Source organism: Chiloscyllium plagiosum, unplaced genomic scaffold, assembly GCF_037043375.1.
Source record: "Chiloscyllium plagiosum isolate Xiang-an unplaced genomic scaffold, Cpla_swu_hap1 HiC_scaffold_3, whole genome shotgun sequence".
In the NCBI taxonomy this organism is placed as follows: Eukaryota; Metazoa; Chordata; class Chondrichthyes; order Orectolobiformes; family Hemiscylliidae; genus Chiloscyllium; species Chiloscyllium plagiosum.
This window is the reverse complement of record NW_028270141.1, coordinates 102,997,594-103,012,602: the sequence shown is the minus strand read 5'-3', so window position 1 is coordinate 103,012,602 and position 15,009 is coordinate 102,997,594. Positions and strand designations below refer to the sequence as shown.

The 15,009-nt window shown below is 39.5% G+C and overlaps 1 protein-coding gene and 1 long non-coding RNA gene across 3 annotated transcripts in view; one reads left to right on the top strand and one right to left on the bottom strand.

Annotated features, from left to right (window-relative positions):
• The window catches only part of eya4 (EYA transcriptional coactivator and phosphatase 4), a 680,435-nt gene extending 677,059 nt beyond the window's left edge, over window positions 1–3,376 (bottom strand). The window contains exon 1 of the mRNA XM_043686452.2: window positions 3,229–3,376. The gene's annotated coding sequence lies outside the window, so the exon portion shown is untranslated. The remainder of the gene's footprint in view (window positions 1–3,228) is intronic.
• Window positions 3,354–15,009, top strand: part of LOC122548065 (uncharacterized) — a 125,696-nt gene continuing 114,040 nt past the window's right edge. For both annotated transcript variants that reach the window (XR_015754198.1, XR_015754195.1), the window contains exons 1-2: window positions 3,354–3,487; window positions 3,584–5,509. This is a non-coding gene — a long non-coding RNA (uncharacterized LOC122548065). The remainder of the gene's footprint in view (window positions 3,488–3,583; window positions 5,510–15,009) is intronic.

Genomic DNA, 15,009 nt, shown 5'->3' with positions numbered 1-15,009 from the left:
GCCACTCCTCAGTCCATTGACTCAATTGATCGAGATCTCTTTGTGCTTGACTGTTTATAAAATGAATGGCCATACCAATGCTAAGTCATGAGTTTTATATATAAGCATATTTTTAATGTAAGAATTTCCACATTTGAGATTTGATTTATGACACATTTGCAGAAAAATAAATTTAACTGTACACTCCTAATTTTGAAATGCTTATTTTAGTATGACATTATGTTTAAAAAACCATTTCCTTTTAAATATAATGAGTGGGATTAGCAAGGTACAAAATACACTTCCTTCAATATATATTTCACTTATATAACATTATATGACCTGGGGAACATTTCAGAAACAAAGTTTATAAATATATTTAGAATAATGTAAATAAATTGAATTCTGTATGCAGATATTATTTTGTAATATTAAAATAAGTATGACATAAATTCCAGGAAACATTTTTAGAAAGCTGGAACTTTTTGTCAATGGTAGATATGTTGATTATTTTCTTGCAGCAAGTTGGCATTGGCATGAGTGAAGTATGCCAATATAAAGTGTCATACATTAAAGTATTGACACTGAAGTCAGTTTTAGGCATCACCTTTAATTATCTTTCACAGTTTAAAAAAATTCTCACCTGACACTTCTTTCTATCCTCTCCCTCATTTAATGCACAGCTAAAAAGTAAAATTTATTCTTTAAAGTAAAATGTTTTCCACCAGATCATCTATGACCTTCTTCACAAATTGTCTCGTTCACTTTTTGAATAAAGGTGTTTCATCAGCCATTTTCCAGTCTTCTGGCACTTTTCCAGAATAGGATTCTTGGAAGATTACTGACATTGCACCCACTATCTCTGCAGCTACATCTGTAATATTCTTGGATGCATCCCATCAGAATACCTTTTTCTTATATCATGCTGCTGCATTTCAGAAGTCAAATAGTTTCCAAGGCTAGTTTGACAATGACTGTGAAAAGTAAGTGTGCAAGGTAAGTGAGGGTTAGGGTGACAAATAAGTAGGTAATGGGCTACAATGCCACGTGGGTGAGAGAATTGGGTGACAGGTGAGTAAGAGGATAGTGTAGCAAGTGAGTGAGGTATCCGGAATCCAGGTAAGTGAATAGCTCTATAGGGCACTGATGAGACAGCATCTTGAGTACAATGAACAATATTGTCAAACTTGAAAGGGTTCAGAAAACATTTATGAGGATGTGGCCAGGGTTGGATGTTTTGACCGATAGGGAGAGGTTGAATAGGCTGGAGCTATTTTCCAGGGAGCTTTGGAAGCTGAGGAGTGACCTCATTGCGTTTTATAAAATCATGAGGGGCATGGATAGCGTGAATAGCCAAGGTCTTTTCCCCAGGGTTGTGGAGTCCAAAACTAGAGGGCATAGATTTAAGGTGAGGGGGAAAGATTTAAAAGGGACCTAAGGGGCAGAGGGTCGTGGATATGTGGATTGAACTGCCAGAGGAAAGAGGCTGGAACAATTACAACATTTAAAAGATACCTGGATGGGTATATGATTATAAAGGGTTTAGAGGAGTATGGGCCAAATGCTGGCAAATGTGACTAGATTATTTTACAATATCTGATCGGGACAAGTATAAAATTTTGAAGAATCTTAAAGTAGGAGAGAATCACATATTGGATTCACTGTTTGAATATTTTTAAGGCAGAAGTAGATAGATTCTTGTTAAGCAAAGGGTTGAAAGATTATCCGGGTAGACGGGAAAGTGGATATGAGGTTACAATTAGATCACCAATAAGTAATGGGCTTAGTTTGAGAAAGGGTGTGTCAGATAAGTGACAGTGCCTGGTCTGGCTGTGGGGGGAGGGGGGGTGCAATATCAGGCTGAGTTGGTGTGAGGATGGGGTGCTGGTCTGCAGTTGAGTGGGATGGGGGCTTAGACTGGGAGGGGTGGGGAGTATGGGGTTGGGGAATTTGGGTTTGAGTTTGGGATGAAATGAGGTCTGATAAATGCTGGAAATCTGAAATAAATACAGAAATTGCTGCAAAATCTCAGCAGATCTGGCAGTATCTGTGGAAAGAAATCAGAGTTAATGTTTCATGTCCAGTGATCCTTATTCGGAATATTCTGAAGAAGGGTCATTGGATCTGAAGTGTTAAATCTGCTTTCTCTCCATTGATGCTGCCAGACCTGCTGAGATTTTCCATCAATATCTGAGGTACTACATGGCAATGTTGAAATAGTTTTAACTACAAAATAAATAAAATATGTATAAAATATAAAGAATCATTCTTATTTTAATTATACAGCAACTGGACATTTTTCCGAGAATGTGGTGAAAGGTCACTGACTGGATTTGGAACCGCCTAATTTCTTATAAAGTCAAGGATAATTGATTTGACAGCAATTTAGTTGAAAATTAAGCTATTGAGCCTAAATAAATGGAATTTTTTTGGTTCCTCAGTGGAAGTGAGGGCTGGTCAGATCTAGTGGAGGGTGGAAATTGGGTTGTGCTGTGTTAGGAGTCAGAGGTGTCAGTTGGATATGTGTTAGTGGTGAGTCTAAAGATAAGACTTTCCATTCTGACTCATTCTTTGACTTTAAGGAGTTGTTTTCAGGGGAATCCTTATTAAGGATAATTTTAAAATTTCCCTGGCAAATCTCTTGGAGTCACCTGAATAGAGAACTCCGCATGCTACTAATGGACAGTCCCAGTCCATCCTGCAGAAACGACTATCTGACCATTGGAAAGCCTGGGCCTGTATAGCTATTCCTTCATTGTCACTGAGTGGCAATTCTGAAACTCCCTTCTTAACACATGGACTGCAGCACCACCTTCTCAAGGAATAGACAACAAAGAATGGCTTTAGCAGCGATGCCCACATCCCATGAAACAATACTTTTAAATAAATTAATGGCACTATATTGATTTTTCTTTCTCGACTTCAGCAATTAAGGACAGAAGAGAGAAGGTGGGTTGGTCCTTTCACCTTTCTATGAAGCTGACCGAGGGCATTCGGTAAGGTGATAAAACATTTGGAACAAAGCAAGAAAGTCAGTTATCTTCCACATTTCAAACACATTTTCAGCCAATCTCTGCTTTGATTGGATTTAAATTAGGAAGAGCAAAGTAACGCCCCAAACTTAAGCGAAATCCAAGTGTCCTGTGAAATGCGAAACATTGAATACACGAGGAACATGCATTTAAAACTGATCAGCAATTTGGCAACTTTCGGCTTCTGCACTGTCACTGTAGCATTAATTTTACTTACCAACTGGAAATTTCAATCGTAGCTTACTTTCGACAGTTTCTTTTGCACCCCCCAAATCGAATGATTTGCCAGTCTCCCTTCCCGGGGCGCGCTATTTCCTTCCCTCTGATAAAAATTGATGTCCAACGTTTTGTTAGAGCGGCGACCAGGAGCGCCAGTGTCGAACTCTCGACTACTATATTCGAACTGTGTTATGTTTAATAATGCCCATTCTTTCTGGGACAGGATTAATTCGGCGCTAAAAGTAAGCGTGAACCAGGTAAACCACGGGGATTTTCTGACAGACTAAAGTCAGATTTATCTCCAGGTTAAGATCGGAGTAATTTTTTTTCTCTTTATAATTTCTTCATTGCAGCTCCCCGATCGTCAATGGGTTCCTAGTTCTTTCATATGACGAAACTCGAGAGTCGAACCATTAATCGAGTCAAACACCAAGTGGCACCGGATTATTTATGTTTCATCACCCACTTTGTAATGAAGAGTTTACTTCCTGGTAACTATAGGCAATCATTTTGTTGTATGGTGCCCTATTAGATTATACATCATTTGTTTCTCTTTAAAAAAATACTAAGCCGTTTTCAGTATTACTGTGCAAAGTAGAAGCATTTTAAATACAATGTTTGAAGGCTTGCGAATAGCAATCCATACCTTCAATTTAATGTATGTGAAAGATTGTTTTGGATCCTATTTAAAATAATATAGTTGCTTTGGAGCGATCAATTAATCGCCTGAAGCAAAATGACATGAATGGAACACTGACTATAAATCAAAGCGAATTGATTCGAACATGTATCATTTGTTTTTATCTGTTTGTGCCAAACAAGAATTTCGTTGTTTTTTAATGAATATCTAAGGTATAGCATGACAATGTGTGATATAAATAAAAGATGAATAAAATATAAAGAAGTGTTCTTAGTGTAATTATAGAGCAACTGGGTTTTTTCAGAGAATGTGGTGAAAGGTTACTGATTAGATTTGGACCCACCTCATTTCTTGTGCAGTCAAGGATAATTTATTTGACAGAAATTAGTTGAAAATTAAGGCAATGAGCCCAAATGAATGGAGTTTCATTTTTTCTGATTGCTCAATAGAAGTTTTTTTTTCTCTGAATTATTTACTTAACATCTGTGTAATATGATTAGCTTTATTAAGAACATGGATACACTTAAATAACTGACTAAAACTTGTTTTGATTTCTAACATTCTAAACAATCTATAAACTTGAAATGATTGACCTACTGTATGGCTTCTTTACTATTTTGTGTTATCGAAGCTTTTCCAATCTTGTACCGAGGAAACAAACATAACACTAACGCCTAACAATATGTGCTCATTACAAGTTAAGCTAAAATTTCATAAAGCATGAACTCTACTGAACAGCTGTAAAGCACATACAACTGAACTTCAAAAATAGATGAATAAGAAATAAAAGAAAAATGATTGTTGTAGAGTTAAAATAAACTCTATACTGAATTCAAAATGTGGAATTTATTAAATTCATTTCACATTTCTAAAAATAAGTAATCTAGGTTACAGCTAATTCAGCAAAAAAACCTTTAAATCAAAATTCAACTCTATTCCCAAGTGTCTCCAGAAAAAGGTTTGTCATATGACATTTATAACTCCAGTGGTCAAGGCATTCGCCAACTGTCCTGAGGCTTTCAGACCTGACACTTTCCTGTTCTACCATTCCAGAGGCAAATGTGCAGAGTTTGATAGGAGGCTTCCTTGACAGTCGGCTGAACATTTTCCAGTATTCATTCGTGATCATCTCTTAATAACATAATCATATATTGTACTGGATCAAAATTGAAATGTATGTATCTCCTCAATTGTTCAAAACTACTTCTTCTGCTAAGGGAAATACCTGATATTCTAAGATTAAGCCAGGGCCTGTCATAATATGACTGGCAGCATCATCAAAATAAATTAAAATTTCAAGCTGTGACAAAGCTCAAAATAGACAGGACTGCTGTTGATCCAAAAATCTCTCACAGCACGTCGACACTAGTATCTGGCTCAGAGCTTGGAGAGCTGAAAAAAGAACATAACTTGTAGACCCATGAAAGCAATTAGACCCTTTGTCCAACTGTCAGTCTGTGGATATGAAAAGACCAAGTATTTCAATTGTTGACTTAAAATTTTCCTCTAATTAGTGCAGACTGATCCCAAAACTTATTGAAAACAGGACCAGATGGGCCTAACTTTGGAGGTCAGCTGTTGTGAAAAATATGTGTTTCTAGCTTCTTGCCAAGCCAGACCATGATTCTTAGAGTGCAGGGTGAGTAAATGCCATTCAGCTCAGCAGTATTTAATGCCACGTAAGGAAGTTTAACTGGAAGCTCTGCTGACGATGTTAAACAAGAAGACATTCCCAGAAGTGTCTGTCAAACAAGGTATAAAAATAATCTGGGATGCGTCACATCATTAATGGTTTGCTAAATGTGACTTTGTCAGTTGGGAAACTAACCGAACTGCATTTCACATTTAATTTCTGATCAACATGGATATTTAAGCAAGTTCAAGATCTGCCAAAATTTATGTAAAACTAAATATACAATTCTCTACAACTTATAATTTCACAGACTCAGCATTTGGAAAGATAATTTTTACTGAATGCATTTATCTTGTGTAACTTTCACAATATTAACAATATGCTCAAAAAGAAGATACTTGTCAGACAAATGAATGATACTTTCAGCTATGTATATGTTCTAAAAATCTTTAATAAGCTATATGTCTTTTCATGGCTGAAGGTTTTCAACTAACTTTTTTAATTCCCTCATTCCTTTCTCTTTCCTTTGTATTCCCAACGGTCGCTCTCTTTTTTGCTATTGAAAAATGACTTTGCTTTTTCGAAGCTAGTATGTAAACCATTAATAGTCTGAAGTTTCAATTTAATCAGAAACAGCATTTTGCAAAAGTGAAATTTCTGCACATTTGTGAAAAACAATGACATTTGTCCAGATGAAATTAATCAGTTGGCATTGATTTTCACAGAAGAAAAATATGTTTTTTGTGAAAATTGTAAGAAAGTCATGCTAAGATTTTTCAAGTCTGTGGACTAAGTTATTGAAATTTTATAAATGTTTTCATGTGTCCTCCAGTTTCTTGTTATTCTTCAGTATTGTATTGCCATAGAATGACATTTTTTGTTCATCTCACCTTTGCAACATGTCTTAAACTCTAATTAAACTCTAATTAGGCTTTTACTCTCGGATTATTTTCAAGCTTGCACCTTTTAATAATAGTCGTTAAAAATGGTTAGGAATGATTAAGTGATTTGCTTAATAAGGAGAACAGAAACATCATGCTCTATTATAGGTAGAATATTGATACTAGGATTTTGGGAGATTAGGAATTGTTTGCAAAAGATGTTTAACAGTTTAGGAAATTGTTTGCAATACGATGTAATGTTGAGTGGCTAAGGGCCACTGTAATAACAGTCATTTCAAGAAAAGGTTTGTATCAAGATTAAAACCATCCACTTCATAATTGTATTTGTCGATTTTGGGCAAAGACAGTTGATGGAGCTTATCTTATAAAATAGTCCAGGATAGAAATTGCCAATACAAGTCACATGGATGAAATAATATTTGCAATATTTTCCTTGAATGTTGAGATGTCTCCTCCACATTAGGATTCCAATGCTTAATAAAACCTCTGTAATAAAACACATAAGGGCGATCTTTTCAAGTACTCATTTTGGTGATTTTAATGCATTTAGCACACCAAATGAAAAATCACTTATTTTGTTTTGGAGGAACTTGGTTATCATTTTTTATCAGGATAACTGCTGATTATTATTCATGCATTTTGTTATCAGGAAATTTAAGAATAATGGAAAATTAACAATTAAGAAAAACTGCAAAGAAACAAGGGGCAGATCAAGGTAATTGGGATAGAATACAAGAGGAAATTAAGAGGAAAATGCTAAAGCAGCATTGTGAGAGTAGAGAATTAAAAGATGGTGAAGAAACAATGGGTGAAATCTTACAGGAATGATATGTTCTGTGGCCAGGTTTGTGGCAGAATCACATGAGAAGTCTGATAAGGCCTATCTTGATATTGGGAGAAATTTGTTCATCCTTTATGCATCTGTCAGGCACTGAGGCAAGTTTCTCATTCGGCAGCAGTGAGTTGCTAATTGAGGCGGATTACTGCTTGTTAAGTGGTTTATTAAGTGCACAAGTCACCTCATTAATATGCAGCTTTCTATCTTTCCGAACAAAGCAGACGTCAAGAATTCCCAACGCACATCTTCAGCTCATTCCTCGCTGCAAGGAGCCTTCACGTTTCTCAGCATCAAACACCATCGCAAGGCACAATCCATACACACACCCCCACACATACACACATGTGCACACACATATACACACACTACAATAATTGACAAACCCATCTGGGTCATCATGACGTCAGAGCAAATTGCGGCAGATGCTGGAATGTGTACTGAAAACAACAAATGCTGAAGATCACAGCAGGTCAGGGAGCATCCATGGTCAGAGGACAAGCTAACATTTTGAGTCTAGACGACTCTTCAGCAGGGATGAAGTGAAGTGGGGAGGGATGGCATTTATGCAATGATTGGGGTGGGGGTGAGGAGGGTGGTGGTGAGTGTAGAGTGCTGATGGAGAAAAGATGTTGATGGTTCAGATTAAGTGATCATAATGTGAGAATAGAATAGTAATGGTGTGTCTAACTGCCACATAGAAAGAACAGGCAGTCCCACTGGGTGAGAGAGGGGAGAGAGGAGATGGTGACAGAGAATGTAACAAGTAAATTTAAAAGAAAGAGAAGGAGTGAGATCTGGTTCACAATTTGAAGATGTTGAACTCAATATTACATTCAGAAGGCTGTAAAGTGCCTAGTCTGAAGGTGTGATGTTGCTATCCCAGTTTGTGCTGTGATTCGCTGGAGCATTGCAGCATACTGAGGACAGACATGTGGGCAGGACCCTATGTTAAAATGACCAGCTACAGGAAGGTCAGGGTCCTGCATGTGCAAAACCAGAGATGTTTCACAAAGTGGTCAGCCAGGCTGCATTTGGTTTCTCCAATGTGGAGTAGGCCACATTGTGTGCAGTGAATACAATACACAAGATTGGAGGACTGTTTAGGCCCTTGGATGGTGAGCAGGGTGAAGGTGAAGGGGCAGGTGTTGCACTTTCTACAGTAATTTGGGAAAGTGCTGTGGGAAGGGGTGGTGTTTGTGGTCTTGGAATGGACGAGCGTGTCTCGGAGGGCAAGTGAGGGGAAGATGTGTTTGGTGGTGGCATTTTGCTGGAGTTGTCTGAAATGGCAAAGAATAATTCATTGAATGGGGAGGCTGGTGGGATAAAAAGTGAGGACAAGGGGGACCCAATAACGCTGTTGTGAGTGATGGGAAGAGGCAAGGGCAGAAGCTCGAGTGATAGGTCGGATGCGGTTGAGGGCTCTCTCAACCACAGTGGGCAGGAAACCAAGGTTATGGAAGAAGGTGAGCCTTGCCAGCAGTGCTGTTTTGGAAGGTGGCATCATCCGAACAGATGCAACATGAACAAAAGAACTGCAAGGATGGGATGGAATCCTTCCAGTACGTGGAGTATGACAAGCTGGAGTGAAAGTAGCTGTGGGAGTCAGTGGCTTTGTAGTGGATGGCATTGAGCAGTTTATTCCCTGAAATGGAGACAAAGAGATCAAGGAAAGGAAGGGAAGTGTAGGAAATGGACAATGTGAAAGTTCTAGGTTGGGGGGGGGGGGGGCGCGGAAATTGGAGGAAGAATGAACAAATTTGTCAAGGTTCTGTCGGGAGCATGAAACAGCACTGAAGCAGTTGCCGATATATTGAGGAAAGAGTTGTGGGAGGGAGCCAGTGTAGGACTGGATCTTCATGACATCTTTCTAATTCACTAAGACCTTTAGGAAGCACATATCTGCATTTCCAGGTGGACCAACAACTAGGAATGAAAGGCTACAGAAAGGACAAAACTGTGGTCAGGCACCTAGCTCATGGATTGAACCAGGCTGTATCTCAGGGCTGCTTGCTTGCTCACTTGACATTTACTTATTTAATGCCGACTTACCTGTGCACAGTGTCCTTGCGTTGCCATGCCTGTTAGTGTATTGTCGCTTTAACAGAGCCTAAAGCTAATGAGTACAGCTGTATCGACATGATTGTTTGTGCAGAGACCCACATACGCTTCTTGTCAGGAGGGATCTGCCTGAAGGGGGAGGGGGGGATGTGGGGTGGGGGGTTGGTGGGGAGCGTGGGGTTGTTGTTAGTCAGGGAATTCTGAGACTGTCAACAATGGGCACAGTCTGTACACAGTCAAGAGGATTAACCACAGGCAGTTGTCTACTCCATCAGGCACAGTCAGGGAATATGTGTCTGACTGCAATCTGGGGACTGGTCAGTATTATTCCTCTAGGTAGATCATAAGCAATCATGGGAATTGGATACCATCAGCCAAGTAACTGCAAACACAGCAGTCAGAGGTCCAGTCAGTCAAGCCTAGGGGCTGTTCATTGAAACGTATCAAATCTACAGCAAATGCAATCCTGGTAATCCAACTGTTCACCACTAAGGATGATGCAGCAGGTCATAAAGGGGCACTGGGAGAATCTCTGCCAAAAAGGACAGGCAAATCAAAACTGGTGGGGCAAGCAGAGGGACATGTTGAGGTGGGGACATGGATGGTGACAGGGGTAACTCAGGTTATATGGAGAGTAAGTAGAACAGCATTTGAGGGCACGATAGGCCATAGGAGGAGTTTGTTTCTTTACCCATTTGTGATCTATACAGAGTAAACCTGCTTTAGATGTTAAAACACTGGTCAAACATGACTTACACCAAGCCAAATTACAAATCTAACCTTGCCATCTCAATGCTGCTGACATTTGTGGCAATAATTTAAAAAAAGGTGAATGCTGGCCAATAGCATCCCAACACTTGGTGAAATTTCCATGAGTACTGTTTGAGGAGGGGACCATTGCTGCAACATATCTCACATAAGCATGATGATGGGCTCTACTGAATTCAATGGAAAGTTAAACGATTGATTTGGATCTGGAATGGGGACAGGGTCAGAGTGCAGTAGGCACTCACATTTTGATTTAAAGTGCTGCTCTTGCAACCAGTGAGACATCTTCACCAGGTTGGCACAGATGCTGTGACCAGGCCCAAGGAGGGGTTGTGCAGATACAGTTCCTGCTGCTTGGACTGTGCTGAGGGAGGCTCACCAGTAAAGTCTGGACAGAATGAGCTGAATCATCCTAGTGTACTGTGCTGTGCACAATTGGAGCAGGTAATGTCGTGCTGTCTGGATGCTGGGGAGCTGGGGGTACCTGGTGCAGCCTTCTGAGGAAGAGGAGGACAGCCACTGCGGAGGAGGAAGATCTCCTTGTGTGTGTGAGACAGACCTCAGCTATATCAGGCACTACGAGACAGACAGGACCTCATTGATTGCTGGTTCCAATAGATGAGAGCAGAATGCTGCAGCATTTATAATCTTCCGATGGCTTGACTATATGTAATGTTCCCCTACTGGTCAAGGACAAACTGTGGTCCTTAGTGGGCTTTGGGGAGAGTGTAACAGTAACTTAGAGAGGGATCATGGGATGTAGCTCAGAACAGGTAAAATGTGTGGCCTGGGAATTAAACGGCATCTTGGGTGAGAGAATGGTGTTGTTAGCCATGCTGTCCATGTGTTGTAAGCAGAATGGCTTTGTGATTGCTATGCCATTACAGAACCAGTGAACGGCAATGTCAGATTTCCATCACATTTTTGGGTGCACAACAGCTTTTCAAATGTGGCATAAGTGCCTGGGTTCCTGAAGCAGATACCTGCTGAGTGCAGTGTTATTCCACAAACAAAGTGTGGTAAGTTTGAGCTCAAAACAGATAGGAGAGATGCCGTAGGCTTGGAATAGGTGGCTAATGAAGTGGGTTTGGTCAGGTAAGGTGAGAAATCTTGTTAAGTGTTGTGGTGAAATCCCACCAGAAAAACTGCAACTGACAATCAGCCCATAGAAACTACAAGGGAGAAGAGTAAACCCCTTGTCAGGAGCAATTGGAAAAGAGATTAGGTTATGATGAAGTATATGAAGTAAGGCAAGATATTATGCATTCACATTCTGATTTTAGATGTTTTTTCCAAGCAGAATACACACAACATTTACTCAGTTTCAGCATTACTCCACTTTACAAAGAACTGAAAGAACTGCAGATGCTGGAAATCAGAAACAAAAACAGAACATTAATTCTGCTTTCTCTCCACAGATGCTGCCAGACCTGCTAAGTTTTTTGAGTCATCTCTGTTTTTTTTGGCCCAAAGTTAGGTTGTATCGAAATTGAGCTCAATATCCTATGTTGTATTTCCTCATGAGATACAGCACCTGTATTCATTAGATGTTTAACTTAAGTACAGATTGGTCCCACCATATGTCTGAAAAACCTACCGCACTCTTACTGGCACAAACCTGAGTGAAATTTGAACCAATTTCAAATAGTAGATAAATCAATATCAATTATTGTTTTGGTCACATTAGAATAACATATTCTGTGATTGGCATCCACATTTGGGAAGACAGTATAGGATACGAAGACAACACAAAGTTTTGTGTTGATTCCAGACGTGAAGCTTCACACTATCCAGGACAAAGCAACCCATTGTATTGGCATCATACCCACAAACGTTCTGTCCCTCTACCACCGGCTCTCAACAGCAGCAGTGTGTACCATCTACAATGTGTACTGCAGAAAGTCACCAAACTCCTTAAACTGCAGCTTTCAAATCCATGAAAAATTATTTTTCTTAAACTACTGAATTCTAGTTGATAAGTGTCAAGCAGAAGTTCTCCCTTAACCTTAACAGCTGCCCGCTTAATCACTCTGTAGTCCGTAGATTTCTCTGCTAACAAACTGGTGTAGACGTTCATAAGCTCTACTTATTATTACCATCCAGAAGGATAAAGGCAGCAATATAATTATATAGAGAGATAGAGAAACTGGTGTCTTTTCCATTTCATTAATGTTATGATCCCAGCTGATATAAACAGTGCTTAAGTTAGATCCCAGAGTGAATCTGGCTTGTTAGATTCTAAATTTATCCTGAATTTTCCAATTTGCTTGCCGAAGTGCTCTTTCAAATGAGACTGACATCCAATCTGCCACAGCCCATGTCAATTTTTCTCGGCCTTCTGCTGTTCAGCTCATTAATCATGCAACCGTCTTCTCCACTGCCCATCTCATGGAGTAGTGCAGCAGGAGGGGTGGAAGTGCTCAGGGCTGCCAGAGTTTTGTGATACTTATGGCTCTGGCACTATATTTAAATGCCAGTTGGGCATTACTTCTGACACTGCAAGCCAGGAGCGGCCCTTCACACTGTGGCCCTCTATTGTTATACCCAAGGAAATGGTTCAGAAATGCAAGTTGGCTCCTCAGTTTCCCCCCAGGGATGTAGAGGTGCTGCTGGAAATGAGGACAGTACTTTTTCTTACTAATTGGCAAAGGAGGTCATGCCACCACACCGACCAGCCTGGATTGATTTAGCGACCTGGAAAAGTCCAATGTCCCAGTGGGTGAAACACTATACATAGCAGTCTCTAAGTAAGTACAAAGTAAATGAGCTCTGAGAATGTAAGGTGAGAGCAATAAAATGCATCCTGTGATAGCTATAAAGGGATCTGACAGAAGTATACAAGTCTTGGCTGTCCCTGACCTCCAAAGTGAAGATCTGAAGGGCAGAAGTAGTGTGTGAGTTTGTCTGGGTAGAGAAACAATGATGATGTGGTGTGGCAGAATGATCCCCATAAATCTGGATGGGTTATGTTCCAACAACACTCTAGAAGCTCACACTATCCAGGACAAAGCAACACATTGCATTGGCAGCACACCCACAAACATTCTGTCCCTCTACCACCGGCTCTCAATGACAGCAGTGTGTACCATCTACAATGTGTACTGCAGAAAGTCACCAAGCCCCTTAAACTGCAGCTTCCAAACCCATGACCACTACCATCTAGAAAGATAAAGGCAGCAATACATGAGAACACCACCAACTGCAAATTCCCTTCCTAGCCAACACCATCCTGATACGGAAATATATTGCTGTTCCTTCAGTGTCATTGGGTCGAAATCTGGAACCCCCTAAGCCTTTTTCATTCTCAGATTTTCCACCCTCCCAATTTTCTAGTTGATTCCCAAATGACTATTTCCCTATTGTAACTGTCTGTGTAAGATATCGTAGGAATCTGCCAGGACTGCCACTTCTTTGATCTTTGATACTTAATGCTTGATCTAAAGATGTTATTTGTAACCAGAGTACTATTTCTGAATTATTCCATAATCATGATATCTTTCATTGTCAAAAATTTTCTGTCACAGTTTTTTTTTCTTGCAAGTAATGCAAATGTTTGATTTTTCTTAAACTACTGAATTCTAATTTATAAGCTTCAAGGAGAAGTTCTCCCTTAACCTTAACAGCTGCCCTCTTAATCACTCTGTAGTCCGTAGATTGCTCTGCTAAGAAACTGGTGTAGATGTTCGAAAGCTCTACTTATTAGGGCATTTCTCAACATCTCAGATCCAAGCATCTTTTGATCACTTGAATTTCACAGTTATTTTTCAAATAAGCTGAAATATCTTTCAACTCCATCATTCTAAATTTAGGCACTGAATGAAGATTTCTCATTCAATCAAATTTCTCAGGAATCACAATTATAATCCAAATCGTTATCTCTTCTTTGTTCCCTTAGTGTATGCTGTTCTCTAACCACATCATGTTGTCTGATTTCTCTCCCTCTCACATTCCATTTCTGTTTCTCTTTTTTAACGTCTTTTTCGATTTCTCTTTTCTTCTCTTTTTTCCTCCAATTCAAGTTTTTCATTTATAACTGAATCTTTGCTAATTCTAGTTATGATATATTACTCCAGGGTTCTCTCCTTTTAACAATACCTATTAGGTAAGCACTTTAATCGTATCATCCTTATGAACCTCTGCTTTTATTTTTACCTTCCATTTTTCTGTTAACTCTCTCAGTTTAGTCTTATTCAAAAATTACAAATACCACTGTCACATCTTACGCTCTCAGAACGGTTGTACCAACAGTCAAAGCCATTTTAAACTTCCAAGCTGTGTGATATAATTCACAGCACTCCTGATTACATACTTCCTATCTCCATGTACTTGTTGACTAAAGTAATCAATAACCTCTCATAATTTCAAATAATTATTTTCCAACAAGAATCGCCAGTTTGTTATGATCCAAACTGATGATAATACTGGGCAAGTCAGATCCCAGATTGAAACCTGAATTGTTAGATCCTAAGTTTTTTTTTAAACACATCCATGACAGGCTGCCAGTGTACTTTCAATACAATCAACAAAACATTTACGAAATAAGTTTTTAAAAAAAAATTGTGTTACACTAGACAAAAAGAAGTTGGCAAAAAATTCAAATTCCCATTATTTCCTGTTCAGGGAGTGCAGGCATTCCAGCTGGATCAGCATGTATTGCCCATCTCTTATTGCCAAACAAGGTAGGTGTTGTGAATTCTTGACGTGGATGTCAGAGCAGATACCTGGTGGCATCAGCTTGCCACTTACTTCAAAGGATCTTCATGTCAGCCAGCAGGCATCAGAACATCTCAAAGCACACTCCGTGGGACTGGTCACACAAACATTGGCATCTGACAGGGCACATCTCCAATCTACTTTCAACATACTTCTGCACTTCAATGCTGCACCTCAGGCTATCTTTGTAATACTGCAAGCAAAACATATGCACTCAGGGTCATGTG